Source organism: Marmota monax, unplaced genomic scaffold, assembly GCF_021218885.2.
Source record: "Marmota monax isolate L192 unplaced genomic scaffold, Marmota_monax_Labrador192_F-V1.1 WCK01_AAM20220418_F8-fsc00020, whole genome shotgun sequence".
In the NCBI taxonomy this organism is placed as follows: Eukaryota; Metazoa; Chordata; class Mammalia; order Rodentia; family Sciuridae; genus Marmota; species Marmota monax.
The window spans coordinates 10,349,624-10,368,620 of NW_026692912.1; the positions used below are offsets into that span (position 1 = coordinate 10,349,624).

Sequence of the window (18,997 nt, forward strand, 5' to 3'; positions counted from 1 at the left end):
GATTCTCATCATTGATTCTGTGAAATGGGTTTAATGACCCCAGTGGAATCAGTTGTGAGTGGCAGATGATATAGGAAGTGGTACTGCTTGGAACAGACATCATTTCCCCTTTATTTCTGTGCTTACCTGTTCCCTTGTTCAAACTTCTTTTCCTGCACATTTCTTCATGTGCACCTTGAGATGCGATTTGTATATGCTCCATGCTCTGCTTTGTCTTTCTTGACCTATACAACTAGTATTTCCTATCTCTGTGCCTTTGCCTCTCCTGCTTTTCTCTGTCTCAACAAATCTTTTCTAGCCATTTACACTCCATTCCAATCTTACCCTCTTTGGGAAGACTTTCCTCATTGCCCTGACCCTCTTCTTTAAACAAATATTTTTACTTATGAGATCTTATTTTAAGTTCACTTTCCTTTCCCATTTTCTCCTGCCTTTTCCAACGGTATTATCAACTCTTGGAGACTAGGGGTTATGTCACCCATTCCTGCCACCTCAGTGCCTAACACGAGTCTTGAAGTACCTAAGACTCAGTTAAAGATGGATCTTATAAAACTTTGATTGGCTAAAACTATATTTATAACTCTATTCTAATGCCTCCAAAATTCTTAGGAATTCAAGAATTTCTAGGAAGCACCTGAGCAACTGCTTCCATAGGGCAAAAGGAAAACTGAGTAGTCAGGGCTGGAAACCTCATATCAGCTTCAAATAGAGAAATTCTGCTTTTATTTCTCTAATACCAGCTTTCTATATAAGATTTCTAAGTTCTATAAAAAAAAGCTTGAAGATATAAAGTGATCTGAATAACCCAGAGGGTTACATTTAAATCACAGACTGTATGAATGGTGTCCTCCAAGATGTACCATGCTCAATCTGAGTGCCAAAAAAGAGTGATCCTGTACTAAGATACAGAGCTTAATTCAGACAGCAGCTTCTACCAAGCCTGGTGAAATCAAGGTAAACCCTTATCTCAGTGGGCACAGGTCCTGGGCACTGAGAACTGAAAGTAAAATGAGTTTTCTCCTGCTCCTGCTCTCAGCTTGCAGTGACATGCAGCTGATCTGGAAATGGGCTTTCCAATTAGAAATACAAATAAACTCATCCTTCATTCATTACTCTCTGGGCCCTCCAGCCTGGGATCTGGGCTCCACCTTTTCTGTTTGGCTGTCAGCAAATGCTCATGAGCATCAGATCAAAGGCTCCAGGGGAGGAAGACAAGGCAAATTCCAGCTAACCAATCCTTTAGAGGGATTAAAGAAGGGTAGTTACTAAGATAAACAAAACAAGGCTGTGAAGAAGGCAGCCCAGCAGCTGGGGAGATGGAGACAGCCTTATACACAGGTCAAAAGAAGATGATGATAACTTTTGAAACTGCAGGCCAGAGGAATAGCTTTTGGACAAGGGTGACTTCAAGCTTGGAAGGGAATAGTCATTTGGGGAGAAGATCAGGAAGGAGTCAGAGCTACAAGGATACTAAGAATCAGCCCACGCTGTGGTCTGCAGGTAAACAAAGTATGGCCCATGGAGAAATTCATCCCACATTTGTTTTTGTAAATAAAGTTTTATTGGAACACAGCCATTCCCATTCATTAGTGTATTGTGTATGACCACAGTGGCAGAATGGAGTGGTTACAATAAAGACTCTCTATGGCACACAAAGCTAAAATGTGTACTGTCTGAGCCTTTTCAGGAAAAGTTTGGCAACTGCTGTTCTAGTCCGAATTAATATATGGCAATATGATGGATCAGTTGAAAAGTAAAAATTTGGAAGCAAATAGGTTATTGATACATATGTATCGTGAATCTCCAAGAATGGAAAAGTGGAGCCTCTTTTCTCCATATATAATATAATATGTGTGTGTGTGTGTGTGTGTGTGTATATATATATATATATATATATATATATATATATATATGATTAATATATGTATATATTTTGAGGGCTTGGGATGTAGTTCAGGGGTAGGGTTCTTGCTTAGTGTGCATAAGTCCCTGGGTTCGATTCCCCACACACAAATAATTGAAAGAACATATTTTTGAATATGACTATCCAGTACAAACCCTCCCACTTTAAGTAAGAAGAAAATGCATCCCAGAAAAGGAAAATTACTTTCCAAGGTCACACAGTGAGTTACTAATCTTCTCAGCACATAACTGTGCAATTCTGATAACCAATGCATCACCTGAACTACTGTCATTTCATATTTCAACACAGAGGGTATAACCCTCATTGTACCATGCCATGTGCATATAACTTAATTGGGAAGAAATGTAACCTGTTGCTGGGAGTAAAAATTCTCTTGATCAAAAAAAAATTCATAGACATTGGATTAAAGATATAATTATCCATTTAACAATTTTCCATTTGTAGACTTTTGCTATTCTGCTTCATAATTCTTCAGCCATTTCAGTCCATCTTTCCTGTAAGTGGGGGTTAAAAGCCAAAAACTGAGGCTGAAAACTGTACCTACAATAGCAGCATAGAATTAATAGCCAAACTTCAGGGCTAATTTTGCAAAAAGAGGGAAATCATTGGGTCCAACTCTTTTTGCCAAACACTTGAGGAACTGGAGACCAAAAGAGAGAAAGGGACTTACCTCTAAGTCCCAAGAACATTTATTGATAAGATTCTTTTCCTAATGTTATGCCATGGCTAAGTTATGATTTAGATGAGAGTTATAGCAGGGATGCCCATTAACCATTCCATTACAATTGTGAAAGCTAATTGCTTCTGATCCAACCCCACCCTGTGGCTAAAGTTATCTTTTCAAAAGACAAGTCCTATAGTCCTAAACTTCCATGACATTATTTATACTTAGAGTAAAGATCAGAAGCCAAAAGGTGAGGCACAGACAATATAGGATCTAGACAACACACTGTTTCTCCAGTCTGATCTCTTATCCTGCTCTACCTAGTTCTTCTGCCTTCAGCTATGATGACGTTTAAGTTCCTTGTATACACCTTGTATCTTTTTCTCCATCCGGGAACAGGCTCTTCTCTTGCATAATGCTTCCTTCCATCCCACCCTCAGCCCCTAACTTCTCTTGGCTAACTTCCACTCATCCTTCAGAACTTATTTCAAGTGCCAATTCTTCAGAAAAGTCTTCCATAAACTTCCCCCACTATCAATGTGTGTTCCATTTTCACATGACAGATTCTCATAGCATCCTGATCTGTTATCAACTATTAATGTATCAAGAGTATAAACTCCACGAAGACAAAGATAGTATCAGTTTTGCTGTTTCCTACAGCGGCCTTACCCAATTTCAAGAAAACAGTAGGCTTAAAAACATTTTTTTTCAATAAAAGTTTGTGGAATATACGCTATGTTTACATACACTAATCACTATGCTACCTTATCAAAGCATCAATGAATCTAAAAGCCAGGGTTGGGGAATTACAAGGATGACAACTAATCATGATTACAATCAAGATACAACCCAAGGTAAAATAAGCTTTCCCAGTCCAAATGTCAACGGATGAAGGGCTCATCTTGTCTAGTTGTTCCGACCTCCTCGAGGCTTTCATTTAGACTCTTGCCATTGGGGAAAGGGGAGAGTTAGGTTAAACCAAGCTGCCTTTAACAGGCCAAGGATAAAGAGCATTTTTTGAAGAGACTTATCCTCTGTTCACATTTCCCATCCCTCTGAACAATGCGTCCAAAATAGGATCATGTCTGGTTTCAAGCCCGATTCAGTTCCAATGACACTACAACCCATTCATTTGAGAACCTGCCAAGTGAACTCTCTTTTTTCTCCTCCCAAATTCCTGCTGGGCATTATTTTGTTGCCACCAAAAAAAAACTTTAAAAAGCCTCAGTTGAAGTGACAACTCCTTGTTGGGAGGGCAGCCAGGGCTTTTCGGCAGGAGGTGATGGCACTGCTTGCCCTCTTCCAGAAAACAAAACAAAGGCATCAGACGAAGGGCTTCTGGGAGAGCCAAGGCTTCTCGGATGTTTGTTCAATATTCGGCAACAGTGCAGGGCGCTGCCTCTCCAGTCAGACAGGCTTGCTTTGGCAATAGGCTCGCACTTGAAGCATTTAAAGGCTCCACAGGGACCAGAGGGGCTCAAATTAGAAACGTTTAGGGAGGGGGGGAAAGGGTGAGACTTTTATATCATTAAAGAATGGCCTTTCTTACAGCAATGGCCTCCCAGGAATTACTGAAACGGGCTCATTTCTGAGGTGGAGTTACTGTCTGCTGTTGGAGGAAAGCAGTCACTCTGAGGTCTGACTCAAGGATCCTCACAAATATCCTTAACAAAGGGGAAACAGGCGGCTGAAACACCATCAGCGAGGCCTGTGTTGCTGTGTTGTGCAATCCGACTTCTCAGCCTCCCTGATGAAAGTCCAGCATGGTCATCAGTGTGTCCTTTACAAATAACAGTACCAGCCGAAAAGAGTCACTGTGATGATTAAATAGGGTGCCTGGCACAGGTTAAGCCCTCAATTAATATTACTTGTTATTGTTGTTGCTGTGGTTGTCATAATTATGTTGCTGTTATTGTAACAGGATGTTAAAATTGAAATTTCTATTGAGACACTATAAGGTAATAGAAGTAGAATCCCGAAGTCGTGCCCCTAGATGCAGAACTTACAAAGGAGATGAATTCTAACTAGTTTCATAACTTTAGAAACCTCAGCCAGAACAAGGAAATAAAAAGAGATCAGAGTAAAAAGGAAGGATTTAGGGGATATTTTATTTGGAAAGAACTATTACCATGTTTAGAGTCAACAGCACCCCGGGCAGGATGTGGAATATGCTATCTTCTGACCCCAAGTTTTGTGACAAGGACCCTCATGAGTGACACTTGAAGAGCTTGTTTGTTGTTAGCAATTGAAAAGATAGAGGACTAGGGTCTACCTTCACCTGTCAAAAGTTCTGGTGGCCTGTGTTAAAAGAACAGAAGGGGCTGGAAAGGTATTAGCACAAACTCCCAGAGGTTGCCAGAAGAGAAATACTTGTTTCCCCTGGACCAGATGTGGAAACAGAGCTAGCCTGAAACTGTTTTGAATTCTGCCAAAGAAGAATTCTAACAGAGGGTGAAGTATCCCCACATTGGGTCTTCATAAAGTGAGCAGCCAGAGAAATAGGAGTTGGGGGATCCACAGCAACCAACCAGAAAAATTGCTATGGCCAAGGTCTTGGGAGAAGTCCCTAGTAAAGTGTATTTTATAGAAAAAACCCTCTAAGAGAAATACATATTCATAGATTATTATGACTACTCTCAATTCCTACTATCAACTGAAACATTGACATCATCATTATCATGCATGTCATATTTATAATTTTAGTTAATATGTTAACATTGACAAAATGTTAAATGAATATCTGTCTTGCCAAGTAAACTTTTAGTTTCATGAGAACAAGGACAATGGCCAGTTTTAATGAGCATCTGTATTCTTAGCACATAGTTCACTGTATAATATCACATACATAGGTAAGTATTTGAATGAATTAATTAATACATGAATGTGTCAATATGACTCCTTTTCCCTTCAATTTTTCTATTTCTATAACATTTGTTAGACTCCAAATCTACTACTTGCTCAATGAGTCCTTTCTCTTCCAAAAAAAAATGGTTCTCCCTACACCTGCTGTGCCCAGGCAATAACCCAAATCCTCACTCATTTCCATGGACTAACGGGTTTTCATGGGTGGAAGACTATTAAAGGTTGGGTGTGGTGGTGCACATCTATAGTTCCAGCAACTCCAGAAGTTCAGGAAGGAGAATCCCAAGTTCAAAGTCAGTCTAAGAAACTTAGCAAGACCCTGTCTCAAAGTAAAATTTCAAAGGGCTTGGGATATAGTTTAGTGATAGAGTACTTACCTAGTAAGAGTTTAGAAATCACCTGTTCAGAAATCCCCATCTAATGCTTCATTTACTACCAAATCATCCTCCAAGTTCTTCTTAAACACTTCTAAGCTAGGTGCGATAGTGCACACCTATAATACCAGCAACATCAGGAGTCTAAGGAAGAGGATTGCAAGTTCAAGGCTAGTCTCAGCAACTTAGCAAGGCACTAAGAAACTTAATAAGGCTTTATCTCAAAATAAAAAATAAAAAGGGTTATTTTATAAAAAATAAAAATGGTAAAGCACCCTTGGGTTCAGTCTCTGGTACAAAAACAAAAATCAAAACCCCCAAAACCTTCTCATAATGTGGAACTTTTTAGCCTTCCAATTCATTCTATGAAAGCTCTGTTAAACTTAGACTGACTTCTCATCCAGGAATTGCATTTCTCTTCCAAACCCAAACCCAGACTTATGCCCTTTATGCTGTCTGCATGTCTTATCTGCAGTATGCAAGCCTGTCCCCTACTTAGAGGTCATGCTAAGATTTACCAGCCAACTAGGTGAGTGAAATCCCTGTCACAGAAACCGTGGGGCATTCTGATAATGTGTATGTCTTATGTGCTATGAGTGTGCACATTTAGCAAACAGAAGTAACAACGGAGTTCCAAAATGAAGAGGGTAGGTTAACAAAACTGCCAAGAAAATGATCTGATATAACCTATTTAGCTTTTTCCCTAAATACACAATCAATAAGAACAATTATAAAAGAGGCAGCTATAACACAGTGGCTAACTTGAGTTTGAATTCCAGCTTTTTCACTTTCCAGCTGGAAGATCTTGAACCAGTTACTTAACCTCCCCAAGGCTCCATTTTATCATTTGTAAAATGTCAATAACATGAGTACTTAAATCTTGGATTATTTAGGGATTAATGAGAAACAGAACTCAACGAAGAGTTTCCAGCTCTACAGTGTCAACAGCATCATCAAAGTTCTTTTGTTCTGGCTCTTGGCCTTCATCCCACCATTATTCAATTCTTATGCATGTCTAAATCTATAAATCGTCCCTTGAATCCTGGTTGGTGCTTTAACTAAGAGGAATTTCTCTTAAACCACCTGCTTTCTACCTATTCTGTAAACTGTGGTAGAATTTACCATTTCAAATCATAGGGAAGTCATTTCCCCTCTCCAAATATTACAAATATTACTTTGCACAATATTATGTGTAAAGTAGAGATCTTAATTTCTCATTCAATGTTCTAAGACTCAAATGCTGTATTAGCTGATTTATACCTATGATCTCATATGGTCTTCATTATTACCCTACAAATTAGGAATTGTTGCCTCTAGTATCCATGAGGGAACTGGGGCTCAGAATGATAAATACCTGTCTTCAAGTGAAAGCAGTTACTCCTCTGAGGAAGGTCATACTCTCTGTGGGAGAAGAACCTCAGCCACTTCCCAGTAGCTTAGTAGTGGCTGATGTCTTGGCCAAAGTCAGAGACTAGTTAGCACTGAATCATAGTATTTATTTCTGCCTCCTGAGACAAGGTAGGCTGCGACCAGTAATGGGAGGCTGGGGGAAAAAACAAAAAGGCCATGTGTGATCTCCTGCTGCCCTCTAGTGCCCACTTCAGATGTTTGCTCTTGGGAAATTTGATAGTTCTGATCCTTCCTGCCAAAGAATAATTAGTGTGTGCAAAGCAACTTGCTAGGCACTGAGGACCACAGGAAAGACGGTAAAGGCTTATCTAGTCTACAAGAAAAAAGAATTTAGAATGAGCCTTTGCAAAGAAGGCCTGAATATTCAGTTCCAAGCTTGGAGCTACTCCCTGGGACAGGGGTGAAAATATGAATTAAATCTCTTTTCAATACTAGTGGTACTGAGTGTAGAGATTCCAGTTGGGAAGGAAAAGCCAAAGAGATGAAGGAGAGGCTGAAGATATATCAGAGAGAGAAGACAGTAGAGCAAAAAATTAAAGGAGGCAGAAAGAGGTGGCAGTGGAAAAGGAAAAGATACAATATGACTGTCAGATAGATATGAGTTTGAATTTCAGGTTTGGCCAAAACTGAACATGTGACCTCTAGGGTCTCTGTGTTTAGTTAAGCAAGTTGAGCTCTGTAAAATGGAAGAGGACGAATAGGGATTGGATTCAGTCTCGGCTCTATTTGTCAAGTCTTTCTCATTTAACTGAATAAAAGAGCAGGAACACCTTTACCTAATCTGTATAAAAGGCTAGCCATAGACCTACATGTGACCGTGGACAAGTTAGTACACAAATACAAGTCTCTGTGTTTTTATGTATATAATAATAGTGACATCAGTGAAAATATAAAGTTAAGATAATTTAAGATAATTTGTACCTGTGCCAGACATTTAGTAAACACACAAGAGATGTCAGTTCTTACTTTACTTGTATTATTATAACAATATAGTTGAATTTTTAAGATGCAGTGGATAAGTGCTTGAAACAGGGAGAAAGTAGAAAGGAAACACATTTTCCAGCCTTCTAGTCTTTGCTACACATAAGATATTGCAGATCTCATTGAATCCTCTCAACAATGCTTTGGACTAGGAATATTATAATTTTTACAAGCATAATACAACTGAGAAAATAGAGGTTCTGGGAGGTGACATTCAGCCAAAGGCCATTAGTCATTCAACATCTAATTCCAAAGCCTCTTTTCTGTTCAGTGGAGGTCAAAGCATTATTAATAGGAGGACTGTCTTCTCTTTCCTGGGATCCAATTATTCCACTTTCCTAAGAACTCTGCTCAAAACTCACCCCCTCAAGGAAGGATTCAGATTTGATTTCCTCCCCAATTCCATTTTCTTCTTCCAGTCACATGGAGAATTCAAAGGAAAATGCCCAGAAAGGATCATTCTTAGACAGGCTTAGGGAACAAGAAGTCTCTGAGATGCTAATGTTCTGCTATGGATGAAAACTGCCAGATTGTGCTGTTTGAACATGACCTGGAGGTAGGAGAACAGGCCTTCAAGGTTGGTTGCCAAGTTAAAACATCCAAGAGGGTGTGAACCTGAATGGGGTCAGCTGGAGGCTTTGGTTAGAGAAGCCCTTAGGAAACAAAACTGTCACCCTCAGCCAGTGAGGTAGTGTACTGTGATCACTGAAACTGGGGGGGAGTTGAGGCAAGAGGATTGCAAGTTCAAGGCCAGTCTCATCAACTTAGTGAAACCTTGTCTCAAAAATAAAATAAAAAAAGTGCTGGGGATGTAGCTGTATGGTAGAGCACACCACCCTCTGACTGCTTTCATACTGGAATCACAGTCTCACTTTCATGCTTTTCTGTTTTTATCAAAATCCTAACAAGACGCAGGTTAAAAGATCACCTTTAAAAATGTTCACAGGCATTTCATAACATGTTCAAGGGTGAGTTAATTCCTTTTTTTAGCTCCCCTCTTTCCTATAGCTGTGCTGCTTGGGACAACGAGGACTAATGTGTCCATTCAACAAAAAGTAAAATTAAATTAAAACAAAGGGTCAAAACCCATCAGAAATTCCCTGTCTTAAAATTGTGGTAATCAGTAAAGTTAACATCAACAACTGCTACAATTTTACGGGAACATATTCCAGGCCAGATGTTCTGTTACTTGTTTTACATGATCACACTTGGTCTCAATAAACCAGAACATCAATGAAAAGTAGGTTTCATTAATGCTTTTTAAAGATGAGGAAGTGGAAGATCATAGGAGTGAAGTCAGGAGTCCAAAAAAGAGCTGGACTCCCACTCCCATCTGTCCTATTTCTAACCACTTTTCCACTATATTAAGTTCTCTCCCACTCTGCTACATCTCGAGAGATTCAGGTCTATTCGGTTATAAATTCTGGAATTTGAATAAACAATTCCTGTTACTTCTGCCCATTACATCATGGTGATCAGCAATAAAACTCTTGAAATATGAATCTGTGGACAATCAATACAGCATTGGTTGAAAAACTGTGATGCATCTAAATGGTGAGGTAGGTACTATGTACCAAAGAAAATAGAGAAACTTTTTATTATATATGATACACAGTAATTATAAATATAAATGTAAAAAAATATATAAATATATATACATATATATAAATAAAATGGAAAAAACAATGTGCAGAGAATGTTTACAGTACATTCTTTTGTGTAAAAAAGAGGGGAGGAGTACATACATATATATATATATATATATATATATATATATATATATATATATATATATGCATGCATATATGTGTTTCCAGTTACTTTTTTTTTTTGACACTGAGGATTTAATTCAGGGGCACTTTACAACTGAGCTACAATCCCCAGAACTTTATTTTTTTTTTTAATTTTCTGATAGGATCTCATTAAATTATTTTAGAGTCTTGCTAATATGCTAAGGCTGCCCTCATATTCATTGTTCTCCTGCCTCAGCTCCCTGAGTAGCTGGGATTATAGGTGTGAGCCATGGCCCTGGGCTTCTATATTGTTTTTCACTAAGAAATAATAAAAAGATTAACCAAACTAATAAAATGGTTACCTATCAGGGGAGCACAAAAGAAGAGACCAAGGCCAGAGTTTTTCAGTATATCTTATTTTATAAGTTTTAGCTTTGTGTTTTACGTAAAACACAAAGTTTTGCATATTTTTTTAAAATCAAAAAAGACATAATTATTTCTACAAATTATATATGAAGTGAAAGAAATAGATCTGACTCTACATTTATATTTATAGAAATAAATGGAGAAAATAATAGTTTCAAGTGGCTTTAAAATGTAGTATTCAGGCCAGGTAAGGTATAATCTCAGAGGAAAGAAAGAGAGAAAGAAAAAGATAAAAAGGCAAAAGAAAAAGAAAGAAAATGAGAGAAAAATGTAGTATTTGGAAATTTCACTCCCCCGTACATCCCCTTTTCCAAATTACGATGTGTTCAGGAACGAATACCTCACAAATATCTCACAGTGAATTTCCAACTATTACATGTAATTATGATGCACCTAAAGAAATTTTAATGCAGTATTTGGGTGTTATATGCTTTGTAAAAAGTATTCAAAATAAAAGATGATCTGCAAGTAAGTCTTCAATTAGATTAATGTGGAACACTGTTATTTTGAAGCCACTATGTGTATATTGTGTGGTGTTGCAAACAAGCTTTTATTTTATTGTCTTTAGGATTTTCAACATAAGACTAACAATCCAGGTATAAAGTCAAAGAAGCTAAGAAAAAAATCTGTGAACTGAAATTTCAATTGGAAGTCAACATTTCACAACTCTGTCCCTGAAAAAGCCTAGAAAAAAATGACCTTACTACAGAAAAGTAGTCCTAATGCTCAGACTCTGTTTCCACTGAAAGGAACAAAGTATTCTTTAATAAAAATTCCTGATCCAGGTCTGGAACAAAATGGTATAAAGCTAAACCCAGGATGTTTGCTGTACCAAAAAGCAGGGTTGAGACCAATGGGGTCATTTCAAAAGGGCACAGAAACCAACCTAAAGTAGCTTACATCAGCCTTACATGAAACAATATGAACACTAAAGAGAATAATGATTGCAAGAAATTGAAATTTATCAAATAAATTGCCATTAATTCATAACATTACTCACACTAAAAATCAACACCCAAAATAACTAAGTAAATTAAAAAGTCAACAAAACTCATTGGTCACTATTAGCAATTGCTTGGACATCAGCATACTATTTTGAAAAGTGTAACAGAATCAATTATGAATCATATTTTTATTATATGAACTGAATTTCTGGGCAACTGCATTTTTCCTTTTGGAAATATTGTAAATAATAAAGACAGGAAGAATGATAGAATTATAAAATCACTCTATTAAAATGTCTAATAAAATATTAGATCTAGACAACTATAATCAATAAATCCAAAACCATTAGGAGAAAGGCTAATGGGAAAATTTCTAATGGATAGATCACATCGATAGCAACTAAAAGTACAATGAGACATTAAATCCTGGTCTGATGCTATACGCTTCAGGTGGTAGTTCTTAGATCCATGAATAGAATGAACTTATGAGCTTGTACTGAGAAAAAATACATCTTTATTTTCAGTTTCCTATAATTCATTTTCCTATAATTGCAACTTAGCATTTTTAAATTATAAATGCAACTAAAAGAATATAGTAGCAATAAAATTTTCTATGACTTTGATAGAATTTTAAATATTTGTATCACTTTACAGTTGTTACAAATATTTAAAATATTTATGCTCAACACTACTTAGAAATTCTGATGGATATCTCTCCACTACATCTTGTCATTCATAAAGGAGCACATATGTTGCTATATTTTTAATATTTTGATGACAGTATATTGATACAGTTTCTTTCTGTTGTTCTTGCTATGTATTTTCTTACATGCCCTTTGAAAACATTATTCAGAGAAGTGATTTTATCATTCCATAAAAGGATTCTAGGAACAAAAAATTCTCCAATTGATTCCCTAGGATAAAGGAATAAGTTAAACAACACCATGAGGAAACAATTGGTTAAGTTTGCAATTTGGAAAATTCTAAAGGACAAATAAACCAATGTCTTCAACAAAAAAGAGTACGGGCAAAATTAAAGGACACAATCATTACAGATTAGGAGACCAAGTACAACATATAGGCATCTTGGTCATTATTTAAACATACTGACTATAAAAAAGATATTTTAAAGCCAAATTTTTATATTCAAATTTTAAAAATTTGAATATGAACTTCTAGATAGGATAATAACATTGAGATTATGTTTAAAATAATTATCTGCTAAAGGTACATGCTGAGGTATTTATAGGAGGAATGCTATATCTTGGATTTGCTTTTAAATATCCCAGCAACAAAAAGCAAATTGGGAATAAGCAATAGCTGAGGTGAAAATAGGAAAATATTGACAAAAAGCATTACTGAGTAAGGGGCACACAGAGATTCACTATAACATTTTCTTTCTCAATGTGTATACTTAAGATTTATTTAAAGAAAATATTGAGACACCTTGCAGAAGGCTTATACAAAGTTGGTAAAGGCCATTATTGATGGCTAGTAGAATAAGTGGGATGATTTCAAATTTCATATCATGTACTATTTTGATTCTTTTTTATAATTCATATTCACTTGTATTTTTAAATACTATGTTTTAGAGCATTTTAGGGCTCATGGCAAAATTGAAATTCTCCATATACTCCGTATTCCTACACACACATAGTTTCTCTCATTATTGGTACTCTCACCAGATGGTCTATTTGATGAACCTGCATTGACGTATCATAATCACTCAAAATCCACAGTTCACTTATCATTCTATAAGCACTATATATTTGGACAAATGTATAGTGACATCTATCCAAATGATAGTATCACACACAGTACTTTTACTGCCCTAAAAATCCTCTGTGCTCTACCTATTCCTTCCTTCCTCCTATCCCCAACCCTTGATAACCACTGATAAGATTTTTAACTTCAGAATGTTATACAGTTGGAGTCATATGCAGATTAGCTTCTTTTGCTTAATATATATATTTATTTCATGTATTTTCATGACTTGAAAGTTATTTCTTTTTAGCACTCTATATGGTACACTGTCTGAATATTCCACAGTTTATTTATCAATTGGCCTACCAAAGGATATCTTGATAGCTCCCAAGTTTTGACAATTATGAATAAAGTTGCAATTTAAATGTCCATGTGCAGACTTTTGTGTTGATATGTTTTCAGTTCCTTTGGTAGATATCAAAAAGTACAACTACTAAATCTCATGGCAAGAGCATGTTTTTGCTTTGTAAGAAATTACCAAAATGTCTTCCAAAGTGGATGTTCCATTTGGTATCACCAGCAGCAATAAATAAGGGTACCTGCTGATCTCTGTCTTGTCAGCTATTTGGTATTATCAGTGTTAAATTGCTAATAGGCATACAGAGGTCTTTTGTTTTAGTGGGTATTTCTCTGATAATGTGATGTGGAGCATCTTTTTATATGCTTATGTGACAGCCATGCATTTTCTTCAGGGGGATGTTTATTGAGGTTCTGACACATTTTTTAATCAAGCTGTTTATTTTCTTATTGTGGAGTTTTAAGAGTTCCTTGTGTGCTTTTACTGACAGTACTTTATCAAATGTATCTTCTGCAAATATTTTCTAGAAGTCTGTGGCATGTCTTCTCATTATCTTGATATTGTCCTTTGCAGAGCAGAAGTTTTTAATTTTCATAAGATTCACCTTATAAACTATTACTTACATGTTAGATTTTAAATTTTAAAATAGCATTAAAATTTTCCTGTTTTTAGGAAAAAACAAAATAGAGCATTGGGCAAGCAATGATATAAAAAGAATATGTAGAATGGAAGTGAGAGTATTCCACAACTGACACTGTCTGCAGTTGGACAGTCTTACAATGTCAGCTGATGGACTGGTTAGTGGTAGTTACCAGATAAAGAAAACTTGACTAAACTACTAGACCCAAAAGAACTGGACCCTAGGAGCAAGGCTGAGAAGCAGGGCTTAAAAGAAATAAGGAACATGGAAATTATCCAGCAGCTTTCATTTAGCAGTGAATTGAATTGTGGTTGTGGACCCCACACTTGGTATGCTTTCAAGGCAAACCTTCAATCTACAGGGATGTATTAAACACCTGCTTAGCCAGTGTTCCAACACTGCTCCCCTTTTAATCAATCACACTAGTTCAAACCATTATAAACTGGGTCTGGTTAATGAATATAAATGCATATGATATTAAAATAAAGCTTCAAAATTCTGAATCAGTTGTTACCATTTTGGCTCAAGGAAATAAATCAAAAAAGAAAAAAAAAAAACTCCCTACACAAGGAAGTTTATGGAGTCTTATTTGTTCAAAGATGGGTTTGTCAACTTGACAAACACATAGCTGGTTTGACAGCTATGAAGGCCAGAGAAAAAAAATTTCAAATACTTTTCAACATTAGGTAAATAAAATATCAAAATTTATATTTATTTAAAAAGCACTTGTTATATTCCTAGTATCATAAATATGTGTAAATGGATTACAGAGATCTTCATAAATGGTTAATATTATATAAATATAGCCAATATAATAATTACAGATAAAGTTGACTCTGTTCAGATTTTCTTTTATATATTTAATTTAAATTGAATTCAAACACCTATTGAGTCCTCTACGTTTCAGGTTTAGGCTAGACTGAGAAACATATAGATATTAAATATGGTATATGGAGGTTAGAGTCAGTTTTAGCAAGAACTAGAACTAACTAACTAGATAGATAGATAGATACAAATAAAAAATAGAGAATAACAGAAGGAGAGACAGAAGTTAATGGAATGAAAGGAAGGTAAGAGGCAGGAAAAGAAGCCTTTAAAATCCCTCAATAATCCCACCTCTTGATATTCACTGCCTGTTACAACCTCCTGTACTTGAACAACTGGCTCCTGACCAACAGAATATGGCAACACGAAAAGAATGTGGCTTCTGTAACTGGCTTACAAAAAAAAAAATGTGACTTCCATCTTGTTAGCAGACTCCCTCCTGCTGGATTTGATGAAACATGGAAAGGTTCATGTGATAAGGTACTGAGGGAAATCTCCAGACTCTAGCCTGCAAAGAACTAGGCCCACAATCCAACAACCTTTAAGGAACTGAATCTAGCCAACTACATGAGGGATCTGGAATTGTATTCTTTCCGGTTCCAGCCCTCAGATGAAATCTCAGCCCACTGCAATAACTTTATCACAGCCTTGGAAGACAAGGTAAAGTAGAGGATCCAGTAAAACTATACTTGGATTCTTGTTTCAATGAAACTGAGACAATACGTAATTATTTTAAGTGGAAACATTTTAGGGGATCATTTGATATATAGTGATAGACAAGTAATAAAGATAGACATATATAATTTTATGTTATTTCATGAAAATTCTAGTAATTGTAAACTTCTAGACTCAGACAAATTTGGTTAGGAAGTAGTGAGAGTTTTAACCCTTAACAATTATCTCCCCTATATTCTGTAAGCAAAAAATTCCTCCTATCCCTCAAAATTCAGTTGCTAATGACAGAAGAAAAGGAGATATTTTGAGAATAATAATAATAATAATAATAGCAGCTAACATTCACTTATTCTTTACCAGTAAAACTTTAAACACTTTATATCTAATGTCACCTTATATTTACATTTTATGTTGTAAATAACTACTATTATCCCTATTTTGTAGAGGAGAAAAGTGAAGTACTGAGATGTTAAGTAAGTTGCCCAAGGTTACAAAGCTTTGTCAATTCCAACAAGTTATCTAGGCTTATGTTAGATCATCTTCTTATATATTCCCTAAAATAACTTTCTGGGGAAAATGGGGCTGATTCCAGAGCCCTTGTTCTTTCTAAACAATGGTGTACTTAAATGAGTAAATTTATTTTTAAAAAATAATATATGCAAAATAAACACTCCAACACTGTAGACAAAATGCTAAATGTTTTACATCTAATATCTCATTTTTTCTCAACAATGTTGCCAGTTATCAATCCCTGTTTTAAAGAGAAAAGCACATAATGTTTGGTGGTGTTATCAGTAAAACTGTGTCTCCAAAAAGGTATGTTGAAAGTCTAACTCCCAGAACATTAGAAGTTGACCTTATTTGGGAATAAGTTGCCATAAATGTATTCAATAAAGAGGACATCAACTGGAGTGGGGCAGGCCTTTAATCCAATATAACTAGTGTTTCAAGTCAAGGAATGCCTGGGGCTACCAGAATATGGAAGAAATAAGGAAGGATCTTTTTCTTTTTTTCTTCCTATATTTTTCAGTGATGCATTAGAATTACACAGAATAGTGGGATTTGTTGTTATGAATTTCATATATGCACATAACATAACAAGATAATTTGCTTAATATAATTGCAAAGATCTCATAAAGCCTACAGAGAGCATGGCCCTGCTTATACTTTTATTTCAAACATTTAGCCTCCAGGACTGTGAGAGAATAAATTTTTCTTATTTTAAACCACCTAGTTTGTGGTAGTTTGTTCCCACAGCCCTAGGAAACTGATACAGGTGATTTAAATGTTAAATGAAAGCCCATTATATTAAAATGCTGAATAAAGACTATTTAAAGGGTTCCACAAAGAGTATTTTAAAATGTCTCTGTGTAAGAGGACTGCTAATATTGTGCCAGTGTATGCAAAGCCACAGAATAAAAATGAATACAGTTCCAGAGTGCTTATTTTACTTTGAAAAATAAAGAGATTTTGTGTAAAGCATGGCAATTAATTCAATTGGTAAGTAGTTTAAAATTTTTTTAAAAAGACAGTCAAATAAACACTTTTTTTGTAACAGAAAGAAATGATTTTTTTAAAGGCATGCTTGAGCTTTATCTTTAGACTTTCAGGAGCATATTCCACTATTCTCTGGTGATGATGCTCAGAACAGCTCAAATGAGAATCTTTTCCTTGACAGGATTATATCACATTGTCATAAGGGCTGCCACAAATTCCTTGACTTCTGAGCACTGACATTTCTTTTGAGTCTTATAAACAAACCTTAATAAAATAGAGAGATAGCACATGTCACAAATGTGGGTAATTTTGGCATGGTGGTTCATAGCCAACTGGACTAGATGTTTACTCTAGTTCTACCTCTTTCTGTGCCTTTGTTACCTCTTTTGTAACATGGAACTACTACTCTCTACTTAAGGAACTGAAGGAATTAATTGTAACATGAATATCTACGTAGTGCCTGATATATTATGGTGCTCAAAACATGGCCAACACTTAATTGAGTGATCCCAGTGAGTCATTTTGCACTTAGAATAACTCCAGGCCAGTCAGGCAATTTGATTTGCCTAAGGTCACATTTCTGAGTCTGCTTTATTTACTCAACAAATTTCATATGCTGGGCATTGTGCTAACAGATATGACTACAAACAGGCAATGTCCTTCAGGGAAGTTCATATCCCACAGGTAAAGATGACAGGCAAAAGAATAAAGACCAACCTGTATGTGGTTTGTGGAAAACGATCAGAGTTAGAAGCAGGTACATAGGAAAGTAGGAAGAGTAAATACCCCTCCCTCCTGTTCCGGGAGGTTCTCTCTGTATCCACCAGAGGCCAATTTTGACCAAAACCTGTTCCAGGCCTCTTAGTCTCCAATGGGGCTCCCTTCTCCATCTAGTTTTGACTCAATCTATTTTTACCCTGCCTGTTCAAACTCCACGGGGCCCTGAATTGCAAGTGCACTGTTGGTTTCAGGTATTCAAGGAGGTCATGAAGTATGTCAAGTGAACTTCCTGTTTTCCCAATATCTGAAATGCTAGGGATTATGGATCCAGCAGCCCTGAATGGGTAAGAGCCAATTACAATTTTTAAAAAACTTCCATTAATTGACGATCTAAATTCATCCTCATAGCAAATCTCACCTTCATTTACAGATAAAGAAATGGGGAGAATGGTTACACAAGATTAAGAAGTTGAGTTTTCAGGATTGGGTTTAACTCTTAGGTTCTGACAGATAGTACCTGGTGGCCTTGTTAATTAAAAAACTTGGCATCATTAATCTTCTCTCAAAGAGTAGTTCTCAGGATTAAATGAGCTATGGAGGTGAATAACTTAATTGTCACCAGTCAGCAAGTATTGTCTGTAGTTTTATCACTATGCACTGTCACACAGCAAAGCAGAACTTCAAAACCAGCACATACTACTTCAAACTCCCCCTTCATTATTAAACTGTACAGTAGGGTCACCTTCAGGAGCAGGTAACTGGCTCCAAGCTATTTTAGGGATTGCAGGTCCTGGCCACCCAGTAGGCCAGATCAGCCTTTACCTGGTAAGACTTCACCACCCACCCAACTCCCCAAAGCCAGACTCGGGTTTGGGTTTCGGAGTAGCTTCAGTCTGCGAGGAGAGAAGCTGCAGTGTTTCCCCATCTCTCTCTCTGCTGTCGGTCTCCCAGCTGAGTAGGAAAAACTCTCCTTTCCAGGAGCAGCTTTTTGCTCAGATAATGTCTCTAGTAAAGGGTGTGTCACGAGCAAAAATAGAGAGCTTGAGGTAGGGAGTTGGAGTTCTGGGCTTGTCTTCCCTTGTGCCATTTCGCAGATGGGAAAGCTGAGGCTCCGATGGCCTTTCTGTGAGGCGCTGAGGCATTCTTGGAAACTACCAACTGAAGTCAGTTTACAGAAGGGGCCGACACGGAGTCAAACCCGGAGCTCTGGATTGGTTTCCGTCTCCCTGAGTGAACAGACTCCTGTAGCGCGTGGGCCTC

The 18,997-nt window shown here is 36.7% G+C and overlaps 1 protein-coding gene across 5 annotated transcripts in view; it reads right to left on the reverse strand.

Annotated features, from left to right (window-relative positions):
- Astn2 (astrotactin 2) overlaps positions 1 to 18,997 on the reverse strand; it is an 848,095-nt gene that overhangs the window by 177,340 nt on the left and 651,758 nt on the right. The gene's annotated exons all lie outside the window — the stretch shown is intronic.